Raw genomic sequence first — 16,311 nt, 5'->3', positions numbered from 1 at the left:
GGTGGTCCCCCTTTGGCCTGATCCTGCTGCTGCTGCTGCTGGGCTCTTCTGATGGCGCAGAAACCATCTGAGCTGCCATGGAGGCTCAGAGAGAATCTGGTTGTTTGCTGTCAGAAGAGGAGGCTGGACTTGGCTCCTTGACCGCCAGAGCCTCTGACTCCTTCTCGGCTGCTCCTGGCAGCTCTGCCATCCTACCGACAATGTGCCCTTAAGATGCTGCAGCTGCCTGATCCTCTCCCCACCCCCACATGATATCTGCAAACATCCTCCATTCCTCTTTGGCAGCTGGAAGGAAAATATATTAAAAAACACCACCACAGCAAAGGGGGTCTCTGCTCCCCTCCCCTGGAAAAACCCTTCCTTTTGCAGCAATTCAGCAACCTCCTCTGCCTCCCTGGCATCCCGTTGCATCAAAGACGCCCCCTGAACACGGCCTCCCTTGGCGGCAAACCCAGCCCCTCCATCCAGCACCAGAAGCTCCAATTTGCCATGAAATCTGCACAGTCAGACCTGACAGCTGCCGGCTCAGAGGCTTCCAGACAGACCATCAGCTCCTATTGTGTGAGAGAGGCGGGGATCGAAAGAAAGGGGGGGGGGAGGTCGGTCTCCGGGAATCAAACAAAACCTGCATTCCCACAAGCTGGAGCTGGACCCAAAACCTGGAGGAGAGGGAGGCATGTTCCCTTTTGATGGCTGCATGGTTGCAAATAGGGGGGTCTACTCTGAAGCTGCAACCGCAGAGGAGCAGAGGCCGGGGTTCTTGGGAGAGCAAGCCTTGCCTGGTGCTTGCAGGAGGCAGAAGCAGACGTCCCCCTCTGGGCTTGTTGCACCAGGGTCCCCCACAGCCTGGAACTGGCAGGCAAGGTCTAGGGCCCAAGGCACAGTCAACTGGGGACCAGGCCGTGGGCTGACATCACCTGCCCCACCAGCCAGCCCTCACATCTGCAGCTGCTCACGCCTTGATCCAAGCCTTGATGGGGAATGAGGAAACCAGCCGGGTCTGTAGGACTGAGACCTCCAGGTGCAGGATCAGAGCAGACCTGAAGCTTGGGGAGGAGGGAGAGTCGCTGTGGCCCATAGATATCCCATCTCACTCATGTAGCTATGCAATGTGGCCTCCTCTCTCTCAGCAGGTGGGAAACAGAAGCCCTGAACATCAGGGCAGGGCATTGGCTGGGCAGTCTTGCCCCCTCTTTAGTTGAGATTCCTGCATTGCAGTGTGTTGGACTAGATCAGGCATCCCCAAACTGCGGCCCTCCAGATGTTTTGGCCTACAACTCCCATGATCCCTAGCTAACAGGACCAGTGATCGGTGAAGATGGGAACTGTAGTCCAAAACATCTGGAGGGACAAAGTTTAGGGATGCCTGGACTAGATGATCCTTGGGGGTCCCTTCCAACTCTTACGCAGTGTGGGGAGAGGACCAGGCAGACCCAGAAAGGAACACTTGGAATGGGGCAGGCACCGCACAAGGCCAGCAGACCTGCCCGCCACAATCTGTATGCAGGATGAGGTGTCTTGAAGAGGTCAGCCAGCATCTGATTTTCAAAGATTTAGGAAGCTCAAAGGCACCCACAGATTATTATCCATGCAGTTGTCAAAGCAGAATTAGAGGCAACTCAGAAGCTAACAGGCCCACGCCTCCCTCCCTTCCTCAGCTAGAGGGATATGAACCGGCAACACCCTCTGCCAATCATCCAGACCAGTGTGGACACAAGCAGGAAAGGGGCCTGCAGAGAAAATAGGTCCAGAAGGGTCCATCAGGAGCATCAAAGCCACAGTCTCCAAATATAAATATAATTAACTTTCCCACCCCACTCACTAAGATGAGAGGCCCAACAGCTCACAGAAAGGGCTTGCTGCTTTTATTTATTTAACGAATTGTATAGATCACTTGATGGATGTAAAACCTCCAAGTGCCTTAAAGTGAAAGAACCCTGCGCTGTCCACCCAGGAAGGGCTTACGTGGGCCAGGGCAATTTGGTGCTGCTTCTCCATAGGTCACAGGGTTGCCATACACCCGGAATTCCCCAGATATACCCGGAATACTGCAGTCAGAAGCTGTGTTCTGGCGGGAAAAGGCAAAAATGTCCAGGAAAATCCGGACGTATGGCAGCCCATGTCGGTAGCGTTGTTTTTGCCAATTTCCCTTTAAAAAATAGCTCAAAATCGTTAACAGCTTTTGTGTCTGGATTTCCACTTTTTGAAAAATGGCAACCCTACCATAGGAGGAGACACAGAGAAAACAAGGAAGTGTGGCCCATAGAGCAACTGCAGCCAGCAGCTGTGGACCTGACTGTCCCCCCCCCAAAAAAACCTGAGGCCAGCCCCCTCTCCCCCCTTGTAGCAGCTGAGCATGCAGCAGTGTCAGTCAGCAGGGAGAGAGCAGAGCACCCTCTGCACAGAGGCCATGGAGCTCCAAGTGCAAGAAACACCCCCCAGCTAAGGCGTAAGGCAGCCCTCAGGGAAGGATCCCCCCCTGAAGAGCAGGATGCCCACTTGTTGAGCAGCCTCTCAGACCCAAGGGGCCACCAAATGTACATTCGCCACACCTTCATGGCCAGCCTTCCGTTTGAAGGAAGCTCTGGCAGGCAGCCTAATAAATAATAATAATAATAATAATAATAATAATAATTTATTTGTACCCCACCCATCTGGCTGAGTCTCCCCAGCCACTCTGGGCAGCTCCCAATCGGACATTAAAACAATACAGCATTAAATATAAAAAAAAATTCCCTAAACAGGGCTGCCTTCAAATGTCTTTTAAAAAGAGGAGAGCTGCTTATTTCCTTGACATCTGTTGGAAGGGCGTTCCACAGGGCGGGTGCCACTACCGAGAAGGCCCTCCGTCTGGTTCCCTGTAACCTCACTTCTCGCAACGAGGGAACCGCCAGAAGGCCCTCGGCCGGGCTGAATGATGGGGGTAAATGATAATAAATAGCAGCAGCAAACAACCTTCACCCCAAGGTTCCAGGGCAGGTGACAACAATTACAACACACTGAGAACAATTTTATGTTTGTTTTTTTAAAAAAGACATTGGAATCAGAAGATTCTCAAGGGCCCACATTCCTGGGAACCAAATGCAAGGTGTTGTGGTGACCCACAGATCCGTAAATGGCTTGGCTGCCTTCTCCTCTTTCTTGCTTGGAACGCCCACAATCCATGTCTTTCCTTTCCTTCCTAACTCCTCAGCCCCCTCCCCCTGCAGACTCCTTCCCCTCCTTGTCAGGAGTTTGCAGGGGGGTCCTTCTAAACACACAAGGCCAAGGCTCAGGGCTCCTTCAACCTCCAGGTGACAGAACACCACCCACCATTTGCTGGGATTGGTAAATGCTGGCCATTGTCCTCCCCAGGAAAGAGAAACAACCGGAGGAGGGGGGAGAGCAAGAGCCCCTCCACACACACACACACAGAAAGAAGCCTTTGTGTCCTGGGAGGGTATAACAGCCACTGGCTTTGTCCCATCCCCATTGTTCAAGCCCCCTCCCCATGACCCACTGCATCCACCCTGCAGGGGACACCCTCTCAAGCCAGCATTTCAAACTCCTGTGCCACTGAGCAGGCTCTTAACATCCAAGCAGCATCTACTGTACAGTATAGGGGCTCCAGGAGGAAAGGACGGAATGGGGAGGAGACTTTGCAAAGTCACGGAGGGGGCTAAGCACAATGCTCAGAGGGCGGGCAAAGCAGACCCAGGCCCACTCCTTCAGGCTGTGCAGCGCTGAGGCTCAAAGCAGCAGAAGAGGGCAGCCCTTTCCATCCGTCCCAAGTCAGCTGCAGCCCCACCATAACCGGCAAGGGCGCGAGTCTAGACACATGGGACAAAGTGGCAGGCCAACATTTTGGGGGCCCTGAATTGTCATGGGGGACCTTTCTGGGCAGTGTTAGAAGCTCAGATATATAAGCTAGGAATGCCTAGTTGCCATTTGGGGGCCAGACGGCTTGAAACTTCTATTTTTTAATACGGCTTTTTAGTTCCTAAAATTCATTCTGATTGTGCAGATAAAATATCACAGACAGGATGTATTGCTAGTGTGTGAAAACAGGCAGATCCAAGGATCCCCAGGCATGCACCAGCGTGGTGTAGTGGTTAAGAGCGGACTCGTAATCTGGTGAACCGGGTTCACTTCCCTGCTCCTCCACCTGCAGCTGCTGGGTGACCTTGGGCTAGTCAGACTTCTCAGCCTCACTCACCTCACAGAGTGTTTGTTGTGGGGGAGGAAGGGAAAGGAGAATGTTAGTCGCTTTGAGACTCCTTCGGGTAGTGATAAAGCGGGATATCAAATCCAAACTCTTCTTCTTCTACCAGGCAGTGGAGACGTCAGGCACAAGAGTGGCGCCTGGGCATCTTCACTTGGTTGCAAGGGACCGGTAGCCAGGTGCAAAATGCACCTGGCAAGTTTCGCTGCTGGGTATGGCTAACCCCTGTTCTGTTCTTCAAGGGGGATGCTCCACAGCCCATCCCCACACCTTTACGGCATCTGTGTTACTGACTCTCAAACTCTGGGATTCTTGAAATATATACAACAAAATACTCACTTTGAGTTGTGCCACCCAAATTGGGTCACCTAGACCCAAAATTTTAAAGTAATCTGGACTAAAGTTCATAGAATCATAGAGTTGGAAGAGACCACAAGGGCCATCCAGTCCAACCCCCTGCCGAGCAGGAAACACCATTAAAGCATTCTTGACATATGCCTGTCAAGCCTCTGCTTAAAGACCTCCAAAGAAGGAGACTCCACCACACTCCTTGGCAGCAAATCCCACTGCCGAACAGCTCTTACTGTCAGGAAGTTCTTCCTAATGTTTAGGTGGAATCTTCTTTCTTGAAGTTTGAATCCATTGCTCCGTGTCCGCTTCTCTGGTTGCTTCTGGGGCCCCTCTGGGATTAGGCTGTCCATGAATTGTAGTGTTCCTGCAGGACATTCCCCCCCCACCTGTTTCTCAAGAAAGCTGCCATCAGCCCCCAACTCCTCCTCAGGACATCAGGACACACAGCAGGGGGAACAGAGGCTCCCCCCCCCTCTGTCTTGCTTCAAAAGGCCACCCAGGACCCAGGGCTGTGCAGCTGCCTACAGCCGCCCAGAGAGAGGAGGGAAAGCAGGATCAGACACAAAGCACCCTGGGGCCACATGCACATGCAGACTCCCCCCCCCCCCGTGGAGAGCCTGGGACCCCCTCCACTTGCCATGACCCTCAACTCTTCCCAAGGCTGCCTGGTGCGCTGCTGCAGCACAGACGAAAGCAGCTCCCTTTTAACAAGGAACGCCGGGGGAAAGCTTAATGAGCAAACAGGGGCTGGTGCAGATGCCAAGCAATGACACATCGCCCCCCCCCCCACTCCTTTCTTTGTTTTGAAGTCCTTGCAGGGAGCGCTGACAGCCTGCTGAAGATGAGTGTCATTACAGGGAGAAATCTGAGGATCCGGAGGCAGGCAAGCGCCTTGCATGGCACAGCACAGCACACAACAGCAACAGCAGAAGGACCAGCGGCTTCTTTAGAGATCCACAATTTCCAGCAGCAAGGGTGGAACACTGAGAACCTAAGAGGTGCCTGTCCACCTGCTGGATCAGGCCAAAGCCCACTCCCCCTGCCCCTCACAGTGGCCAACCAGATGCCCCCGAGCAGGACTCAAGTAAAATAAATAAATAAAAATTTATTATTATTATTATTAAGTGCAAGAGCAACACTCTCCCCTCCTGTGGTTTCCAGCAGCTGGCATTCAGAAGCATGACCCCCCCCCCCAAAGGGACCCAGACGACCCTGGAACAGAGAGTAGCCCCAAGAGCTGCCTCAGCTCAACTCCTCCCCTCAAATCTTTGCCTCGGCTGCTGAGTCATGGGACTCAGACCATGGCACAGGGAGTTTTCTTTCTAAAAACGCTTCCGCTTTTTTTCTGTTGCTCCCCAAGGTTTTGGGGTAGAGATATGAAGGCCCCTGAAAACACTGGGGAAATGCAACCATGACCCCAATTTTTCTGCTTTTTTTCTTCACGCTTTCCCATTTCAACTTTGGGGAGAGCCTGCCCAGCCACCTGATCAGCCAGTTATGAAAACAGCCGGTCCAGCTTCTTCAGCCACACCTTATGGCTGACACAGTGGCGCAGGAGGAGGAGGAGGCCGCTGATGAGAAAGGAGATGGCTAGTCAATCCCCCACCCCCCACCCCCACCCCGGGCAGGGAGGAGAGGCTATGATGAAGATGCTGAGGGCGGCCTGGATGAGCTCACAGCCGGCGACTCGGAGCTGCGCCTGGACGCTCTGGGCCTCTCCCACTCTGGTTTGCTAGCAAGTCTCTAATTTTGCTTGCCTGGTTGGCAGCAAAATTTCATCAGCTGGGACACCAGAGCGATGCATCTTTCTTTCCAGTTTAGAGTTCCCTCTGGACCACGGACTCCTGGCCCAAAACCAACACGGCCCAATGTACCAGTGACAAATGCGAAGCCCTGCATTTAGGTTCAAAGCCAAGCCAAATGCACAGGAAAGACCTGACCTGGCAGCATTTCGTGTGCGGGGAGGGTCTGAGCGGATCTTAAGCTGGGCTGTTGCCGCCCGTGTGATTCAGCTGCAAAAGAAAAGCTCCTGCAGCTTCTCAAGGAAGGGTCCTTAACAGGAGCACAACGTCCAGATCACAGGAAGCAACAGTCCCTCTCTCTCCTGGACAGGCCTGTGACAATTCTAGGTGCCACATTTTAAGGAAGATCTGGACAAACTGGGAAAATGTGTCCAGAAAAATACAATGAAGACGACAAGCAGCCTGGAACCCAGTCCTGTGTTTTCCTTGGAGGTTGAAAAGCTTAAGGGAAGGCCTGATAAATATCCCACCAAACATCACAACTTCTTCAGTGTCAAAGAGGTTGGATGCGACCCAAGTCAGCTGAAGCACCAAAGGCAAAGGTGGTCCTGCCTTGGAGGAGAAGACGCCAGCCCCTTGCAAGGGGTAATACCCTCCCCCAAGATACTCAAAGAATCCCTCCCCTCCAGGAAAAGATTTGCTTTAGCCGCATCTCCCTGCTGACCCTTCTGGCTAAAGGCCTTTGCAGCAGCAGCAGCAGCCGTCCCTCTCATGCAACAAAGGAAGAGCGTTCAGGGAGCCGAGTATCTGCTCTGCATCACAGGAGCACTTGGAGAGATTCCCTGCCTGAAATCCTTAACAGACTCTGCCGGTCAGTGGGGACAACACTGGGCTAGATGGACCCATGGCTGCTGCCTATGTCTCATCAGGGTCTGTGCCAGCTTAGGGGCCCACAGTACGGCACCCTCAATGGGAAAAGTGACAGCACAGATCCCTCCTGTTGGGAATCTCAAGACCAACCTCCAAGGGGCTGCTCCAGGGGGTGGGGCTCTGGGACGTCCCCCCACCCTCCAGACTGGGCTACAGATAGAAGTGTCTTGGTTGGGAAAGGGAGTGGAATCAGCCCTTCAACACCACCATTCTCACCCCACCTGTGACCCACTTGGCAAGAGTGGGCAGTGACTGAAGTGGAGGCCTCCTGCTTGCTCCATGTCCCCAGTGAGCAAGGGAAACAGCCCCTTTCCCCTTTGGTCACCTGGAACTGTCTTGAAGTCAACCAGGTTTCCTCCAAATTCTCACCAGCCCCAGCAAGCACGGCTATTATGGGAGTTCTTGTCCAAAGTGCCCAGATGTTTAATGTTAAGATGTTTGGTTAGAGATATTAATAAGATGTAATAATTGACATTTCTTGTGGGGGGTGGAGGAAGGGCTGGGGAAAGAAATTTTAGATTTGTTGAGTAGAATGCTATGTTTAGTTAGGTAGTTGGGTGGATAGCCACCTATCTTCCTCCCTATCGACCTGAAGCCTCTGGTGGCAGGGGGGGCTCTGGGGGGGGAGGGAGGGGTGGAAGGAAACCCAATTACAAAATAGACCTCCCTTGGATGGTCGCACCTCATAGGTGCCTCTTGTGGCAGGAGGGGGCTTGTGGGGAGGTGGCACAAAGGAGGGAAATAATGTTGATTTTTAAGAATAAGAATCGGAATTAAGAAAAGAAACCCGCCATAATTATATTAAGGAAGTATGAAAATCAGGAAGAAGGGACCTGAGGAAGTCACAAATACAATGTTTAAGAAATTGATATTCTTAATTGTTTGTCTGTTTGTCTATTATGCTGGAGGATTATATATAAATAGTTGGGGGGGTTCCTTATCCCAATCTCTCCTTTTGTCTCGGGGCCTCCTGGTGGCGGGGGGGGGGGGGTCCAGGAGCTAAGGAGAGGGGGGTGAGGACAAACCCAGCTTCAAAATGGACTACCTTCGACTCTCAACACCTGCAGGATCCACTTGTGGCAGAAGGGGACTTGTGGGGGGAGGGAGGGAAGGTGGATAGAAATGTTCTTTTATGTTTTGTCTTTTTGTGTTATTATATAAAACTAATAAAAATTATTTTTAAAAAAACAAAGTGCCCAGAGGGCACCTGGTGGACAAAGGTCAGCCTGAACATGGAAACCCGTTGAGGGAGACAGGAGCCTCACTTGTCCATCTGAAGGGCAGGCAGAAAATCACCTTTCCCTGGAACCTCTGGAGAGGAAGAGGAGCAGGAGCAGGCCCCCTGTAGCGGGTAACTCTTCTGATTTCATGAGATACTTCTCAGAAGAAAACAATAAAGCTTAACGGAATGATGGCCTGGAGTTTGTATGATCTTATTGTTTCAATAAATTAAAGGCAGCCTTTGACTGAGAGGCTGGATAGACAGGCTCTATGCCCTTCTTCCCACCCACCTTCCCCGCAGTGCTGTGGCACCTTGAAAACCAGCAAATTTACGATGGCATCAGTCCACAAAAGCTGATGCCATAATTAATCTGTTGGTCTTTAGGCTCCCGCAGTGTTATTTGTGGCTTTAATAAAAAGTGGGAATTTGTATTTCCAGTGATTGACTGATCTTTCCCACACAGCATTTTTTGCTACTTCAGATCATGACTTTGAGCTACTACTCGGAGTCCAGAATCCCAAGCCTGGATTTGTTTTGTCAATGAGGCAAAGGCCTTGCCAGAGAAGACCAGGGCATTCAGAGAGGGGCCGCAGTTCAGCGGCTGAACACTTGACACAGAATGTCCTAGGCACAATCCCCAGTTGCTTCCCTGCCCCAAACTCCAGAGAGCTGGGATGCAGTTTCTCAAGGAGAACTGGGCGGTTTGAGCACCAGCAGATCCGTGTGCAGAGATGGTTTGCTTGGACTGGAGGGAAGGGGCCTTTCGGGACCAGAGTCCACACCACCCACGCTTGGTATTCTAGTTGCCACCACCTTGGGGCAAAAGGGAGGGAGGCAAAGCCTCAAAAAGAAGGGCTGTGGAAGCCAAAGAGCCTCCAGCCCCCACCAGTCCCCCTGACCTCCACTCGAGCCAAACATGGAGGACCAACAGTCCATTGGGCAGCTCCTCCAGGCCCAAGCTTCACCCAAGAGCCAAGACGCAACTCCTCGCGGAGAAGGTCTGAGCACACCTGAGACACCTGGCCCTTGGGAAGCTACAGACATCAGAGGCTGAAGTTCAAGCCCCTGGGGTGGGGCGAGAGCCTCCGACTGCCAACACCCTGCCCAGTCAAAGAGCTTCTTCACAGAATCATAGAATTGTAGAGTTGAAGGGATCCCCCAAAGGGTCATCTAGTCCAACCCCCTGAAATGCAGGAATCACAGAATCCCTGAGAGATGGCTATCCTGCCTGTGTGAAGGTTTGGAAGGCTCCACTGTCAGAAAGTTCTTCCTAAGGTTTTCTCAGAATCCCTTTCTTTTCATTTGGATCTATTGCTTTGGGTCATATGCTGTGGAGCAGGAAACAAGCTATGGTGTCACTTGGCACCTTATTTCCTAGTATGGAGGGAAGCCGCAGTCCAAGGGGAATTTGGCCCAAAGAACCACGACAATGAGCCTCTCCCTCTGTGGCTCCAATAGGGATACTGCACAGGAGGCGCCTGGACCAATGACCCATCGGTGCACCTGGAGATCAGTACTGTAGTATCAAAGCCTCAGGAGCATCAACAGGCTCCAAGTGCCCCCCCCCAAGACCCAGTCCCATCCTTGCATCAAGGGAGCAGCTCTCACGCTTAAGGAAAGCTCCAAGGGGAATCAGCCCGCCTTTCCCAGCCTCTCTGGCCAATTCCAACCTGAAAGGCTAAATGCTACGCTCCCGGCCAGAGTTCAGACCTTCCAGTGTAGCACATGCACACACCCTGTGCAGAGGCTCAAGAAAGTGGAAGAAGTCACACACCCTTCTCAACCCCAAGTGCTCACAAGCAATGCACCAGATTGCAACAAAACAGAAATTCTCCAAGATGCCAAGCTTTTCATTTGCTCCCCACACTGATCCAGGGAGATGGCTGATCCAGGTTTTTTCAACCATCCGTATTTCATGATGCTTTGAAAATTGAAGAACTGTAGAGGAATAGAATGATCAAAGGAGCATGTTACACTCCCAAGCAGATAAACAGTCTAAAAATCAACCCCTGGCAGCTCTCTATTTTTATACTGAGAAAAGCAGCAAAAAGAGGATAAACCAAGACCATCCGATGTGCTGCTGATGGTCCCATAAGGCAGTCTTTGCCAACCTGTCAACAAAATCACAGAATTGTGGAGTTGGAAGGGACTCTCAGGGTCATCTAGTCCAACCCCTGCTTTAAAACCTCCAAGGAAGGAGAGCCCACCATCTCCTGAGGGAGTCCATCCCACTGTGGAACAGTCTTCCTGATGTTTAGTCAGAATCTCCTTTCTTGTAACTTGAATCCATTGGTTCAGGTTCTACCCTCCAGAGCAGGAGAAAAAAGCTTGCTCCCTCTTCCATGGGACAGCCTTCTGAGATATTTGAAGACGGCTATCATATCTTCTCTCGGTCTTTTTTTCGGGCTCCTTCAATCGTTCCTCATAAGGCTTGATCTTCTTGGCCACCCTCTTCTCCATACATTCCAGCTTGTCAACAACTATTTCAAATTACAGCACCCAAAACTGGACACAGTATTCCAGGTGTGGCCTGACCAAGGGCAGAAGAGAGTGGGACTACGACTTCCCTTGATCTGGACACTAGACTACTGTGGATGCAGCCTGGAATAGCATTAGCTTTTCCTTTCTTTCTTTTTGCTGAAGGAGCGTCTCTAACCCCATCGTTCAGCCTGGACACTGAAGTCCAGCTCCCAGGACCTTCTTGTGGTTCCCTCACTGCAAGAAGTAACCAGGCAGAAGGACTTTTCGGTAGTCTACTAAGACCCCAAGATCCTTTTCAGGTGTGCCACTAATAAGTTGTGTCCCTCACCAGTGCAGCTGGTTCTTCCTGCCTAAGTGCAGAGAACCTGACATTTGTCCCTGTTTGAATTCATTTTGTTAGTTTGGGCCCAGTTCTCCTACCTGATAAGGTCATTTTGAATTCTGATTCTGCTTTCTGCAGCATTAGCTACCCCTCTCAATTTGGTGTCACCTGCAAATTGGATGAGCACCCCCCCCCCAATTCCTTCATCCAAGTCATTTATAAAGACGTTGAACCACAACGGGCCCAGGACAGAACCCTGCGGCACCCCACTTGCCACATTTCCCAGGATGACGAGGAACCAGATGCTTGGACTCCAACTCCCATCAGCCCCAGGCAAAAGCGAGCAGAAGTTGAGGCCACATCCCGGTTGCAAAGAGGCAGGGCACAGAAGTTTAGGACACTGGCTCATGGCAGCCTCCCCTCTATCATAGAACCAGGCCACTGACCGTCGTGGACAGCCTTTGTCTTAAAGGCTGCAGAATGCCCAGAATTGCTTGTTAGAAGCCAGAAGCAATACTTGGGCAGATTCAAGGTCCCTGGGAGAGGTTGGGCTCTCGAGTCCCAGCAGGAAGCGAATGCTCATTCCATCCCCATCTATCAGGGAGGGCAGCCTCAGAGTCTTGCTCCCCACCATCCCAGCCCATCCTCTTCCTCCTCCTCCTCCTCCTCTCTCTGTTCCTCCCCACTTGTGGCTGCCTGGGAGCAGCCCATCCTCATCTTCCAACTACGGTAGGCTTAGAAACTCAGCTATATAAGCCAGGCACCAAATGGCACTGTAAATCTAGGTTACAGCGGCCACAACAGAGTGTCTATTTGCTAGGGGGTTGGACTAGATGACCCATGGGGTCCATTCCAGTGCTACAATTCTATGACCTCAACTACATTGCTTGACTGCAGCTTGTTCTTACAACAATGCACTTGTCTCAGTATGCAAGAAGGAGAAACACACACACAGTGGAAATGGAAATAACTATGGACTAAGGCAGAGGTTTTTAAACTGCGATTGCCAACCTGATGCCCAGAAATCTCCACTCAGTTGGAACTGGACCCACGTCAGTAGTAGCAAAACGCACCTGGCAAATCTCAAGCACTGCTTCCCATCAGAAAAAGGCTTCTCCACACCCCTCCTGTCTTCAGTCTTTTTGCACTGCTACTGCATACATACAACATCACTGGAGGAGACTCTTGAGAGTCCCATGGACTGCAAGATCAAACCTATCCATTCTTAAGGAAATCAGCCCTGAGTGCTCCCTGGAAGGACAGATCCTGAAGCTGAGGCTCCAATACTTTGGCCACCTCATGAGAAGAGAAGACTCCCTGGACAAGACCCTGATGTTGGGAAAGATTGAGGGCACTAGGAGAAGGGGACGACAGAGGACAAGATGGTTGGACAGTGTTCTCGAAGCTACGAACATGAGTTTGACCAAACTACGGGAGGCAGTGCAAGACAGGAGTGCCTGGCGTGCTATGGTCCATGGGGTCACGAAGAGTCGGACACGACTAAACGACTAAACAACAACAACTGCGGGGGGGGGGGGCTCCCTGGCCTGCGTTTATTTTGCAGGGGGCCTTCCACACAGAGCAGCATTGTACTTTCCCCGGAGTGTGGAAGCTGGCGGCCAAACAGCCATTGTTTGCTGGCTGCTCCGGCACCCCTCCCCCAGCACAGGCCAACCTGACTCAAGGTTTTGTTTGCTTCTGACAGGCAGCTACTGTCCGGTCCCATCGCCAAGCAACACGGAGGGAGGGTCAGGACCCCAGGCAGAGCCCGCTTCCCAACCGACCTTCTGACCTTCTTCAGACCCTTGTGATCAGATGGTCCTTTGGCCAGCCCGACAGGAGAGAAAGCTGGGGAGAGGACGGCACTGCCACCTATACCTTGGATGGATTCCAGGCGGCACAGAAAAGTGTTTCCAATTCCCGAGCATCTTTCGCAAGCTTCAAAGCAGGGGTGGGAAACAGACACACTGATTTTTTTTCTGACAAAAGCCACGTGGCATTTAGCATTAGCTGAAAAATTAACTCATAAATTATGTGTTGCCAAAGGCTCAGAGGACCCAGATATGGTGCTGTTGGGTGGGATTTTATCTTATAGCTCAACAAATGCAGACAGCCAGGACTTCACAGCACTCCCTTAAAATTGGCTTTCCTAATGGTCTTCAAGTACTTTACCAACCTAATTTTAAGTCTCTCCCGGATTTTCCGTGCAGCTTTTTGTACTTCTATTATTTCCATTGCATTCATTTGCTTGCTTTACTTCAATCAAATCTCTAATTACTAAGAAATAATAATAATAATAATATACCAGAACAAAAAACAGCAGGATCCGCCTACAGCTTTTTCTTCAATGAAGCAGCCAGAGGTTAAGACAAGGTGTCAGAACTATGAGCCATCTCTCTCCTGCTTTGCAGCCCACTGCTTGCATGCTCCCTATAGGCTCACTCGCACAGGGGGAAACTGAGGAGGGCACCAGGAAGGATACACTGGGGCATCTCCGCCCCCCCCATGCCACACATGGATGCCAGCATAGACTTCACCGCATCCATCCAGTGGACTTGCAAGGAAATAAATCCCACTGAAATTTGTGGTTCCTACTTCTGCAGCTGCCAACATCCTCCATCTCAGGCCAGACAGAAGCTACTTGCAGTTCACGGGAATATAGGCAACGGCTCATAGCCAACAAGGAGATAGGGGAGCAAGAGGCACACATGGACACGCCCCTCTGCCACAGGGGCAGGGTCAACCTTTGCAAGCCTCAGGTGCCTTCTGGATGCAAATCCAACACAAAAAAGCTGTGCCAACCATAAAGTGTGGAAGTCCCCCCCCCCAGGCAGGAGAGAAGCCTGTGGTCCAGAGAAAGCAAAGCAAAGGAAGAGGGTGCTGCCTTCTGTTGAGACACCAACATCTTCAGAGTAATCAATATCAAACCACCCCCAACACGTAGGCCGTGTCCCGTCCCCCCCCCCCAGTGGAGCGGCAGCAAGAATCTGATTGTTCCTCCCCGTTAAAAGAAGGCAGGTATGAAAGAGGCAGCAGTACCAGCTGTGCATACGATTGATCCCCCTTCTGTGGGGTGGGGCGGGGCGGGCAGATTTAGTGTCTGGGTGGGGAGCAGGCGGATGGGGTGAACTGGCGTGACTCCTCCATTGAGTCCATAATCCTTGCTCCGAGGAGATTACCCCTGACTAGACTCTGATGGGGGTGCTGGGTAGGTCCATCGGGGGGCCTGCCAGGGTGGGCGAGGCAACTGGGCCAGCCTTTGAGGCCGCCCTGGGGCAAGGCGGTGGGGCATTTGGGGGAAGCCTCCGAGGGGGGCAGGGGATGCCTCTGCTGCCCACCGCTTCCTGCCCCTCCATCTCGGGGTCAAGGATGCTTGTCGGCCCCAGGTGGCCCCCCAGAGGCTGTGACACCCCCAGCCCCATGGGGGGGGGCTCGAAGGGCCCATAGCAGGTCTTGCGCCTCCCCGCCCAGGAGTGCCGCCGCCTGCAGGGAGAGAGCCACCAGCAGGACCCCCCCCTCACCGTACCTCAGTTTCCCCAGCTGGAAGCCCGGCCGGAGCAGCACAAAGCGCAGCCCTGCGCCAAGTCCCGGCCATTGTCAGCGGCATCGCAGGCGTCCCCCCCCCCGCCCCCCGGGAAAGGGCAGCGCCCATCCCAGACAAAGGCCCGGCCACCGCCGCCCCCCAGAGGAGCACAAAGCCCGGCGCGGCGAGGGGGCCCAGGTGGGCGAGGCCGCTCCCCGACGGGCGGGGTGGGGCTGCAGACAAAGCGGGGCCAGGCGGGGACGGGGACCCCCGGCAGGTGTTGCCGGCTCCTGGGGCTGCCTTCTCCCGCCCCCCCCCCGCTCACCGGCTCTCCTCGGCGTCGCCCTCCCCGTCCGTCGTCGTCGTCGTCGCCCGGCGGCCGCCCTCCGCGCTACCTCTTCCTCACCTGCTTTGCCTCGGAGCGCGCGCGCCAGGCAGGGGCGGGGCCAGCTCGCGCTCGCCCTCCGCCGCCGCCGCCGCCCGGGCCAATCGCCGCGCCGCCGGCGCCACGAGGGGGCGGGTCCCGCGCGCGGGGCGGGACTACGACTCCCGAGAGGCGCAGCGCCGCCCCGTGGGGCGTGGCCGCAGGACCAGGGCGCGGCCTGCTCCATCCTCGCGTTGCCATGGCGACGAGGCCTGCTCGCTCCGGGGACCGAGGCGGGGAGAGGCGGCGGCGGCGGCTTCGCCCTCCCGAGCCCAAGCTGGGTCCAGACAACGGGAACGCCTCGCAGGCCGCTTTGTTTCGTGGTGGACCTCGAGGCCAGGCCGCTGGGATAACAGCCAGGGTGGCTCTGCGCCCCGGGGCGGGCCCGACAGCATCCCGTCCTCACCGTCCCCCAATGCCCCACGCAACCTGCGCCTGCAGATAGATTGCCTCTGGGCCTGGAGGTTCCATTAGGACAGAAGAGGAGCCCAGCTGCTGGATCAGGCCCATTCTCTGCCTAAAGTCCAGCATCCTCGCAGTGGCCAACCAGATGTTTAACTATAAGGGTTTTCTTCTGTCTGTTCTGAGTCTTCCAGCATTCAGCTTCACTGGATGTCTACAGGCTCTGGTGTCATGAAAGAGGGAGGAAAGCTTTCCTTCATCAACTTTTCCCACGCCATGCATAATTTTACAAAGCTCTGTGCCGCTTCTTACATGCCTTTTCTGTAGACTAAAAAGTCCCCAACCCTGCAGCCTTCCTTCGCAAGGGAATCACTATCTCCATTCCCTTGATCATTTCAGTGGCCCTTTTGTGGACTTTGTCCAGCTCTACAATATCCTCTTTGAGGTGAGGCGACCAGAACTGCACACAATATTCCAAATGCAATAGCACCATAGGTGTCTATAATGACATGATACTGGCAGTTTAATTTTCAGTTCTTTTCTGAACGACCCCTAGCCTGGGATTTGCTTTTTCATGACTGACATCCCAGAGCACTTCCAGTCTTCCAGCCCAGACTACTAGAGTCGCCCTTCAGGTTTCCTCAAGACCACCCTGCTGTTCTACTCTCTGGCTTCCTCAAAGAACCTGTGGCAGCAATGCGCCCATGCCCCAA

At 53.3% G+C, this 16,311-nt stretch overlaps 1 protein-coding gene across 1 annotated transcript in view; it reads right to left on the bottom strand.

The window, feature by feature from the left end:
* DPYSL5 (dihydropyrimidinase like 5) overlaps positions 1 to 15,259 on the bottom strand; it is a 37,438-nt gene extending 22,179 nt beyond the window's left edge. The window contains exon 1 of the mRNA XM_060273229.2: positions 15,098 to 15,259. The gene's annotated coding sequence lies outside the window, so the exon portion shown is untranslated. The remainder of the gene's footprint in view (positions 1 to 15,097) is intronic.
* Positions 15,260 to 16,311: the final 1,052 nt, after the last annotated feature.

This window comes from Zootoca vivipara, chromosome 3 (assembly GCF_965207765.1).
Source record: "Zootoca vivipara chromosome 3, rZooViv2.hap1.1, whole genome shotgun sequence".
Classification (NCBI taxonomy): Eukaryota; Metazoa; Chordata; class Lepidosauria; order Squamata; family Lacertidae; genus Zootoca; species Zootoca vivipara.
This window is presented reverse-complemented; position numbering and strand designations above follow the sequence as displayed.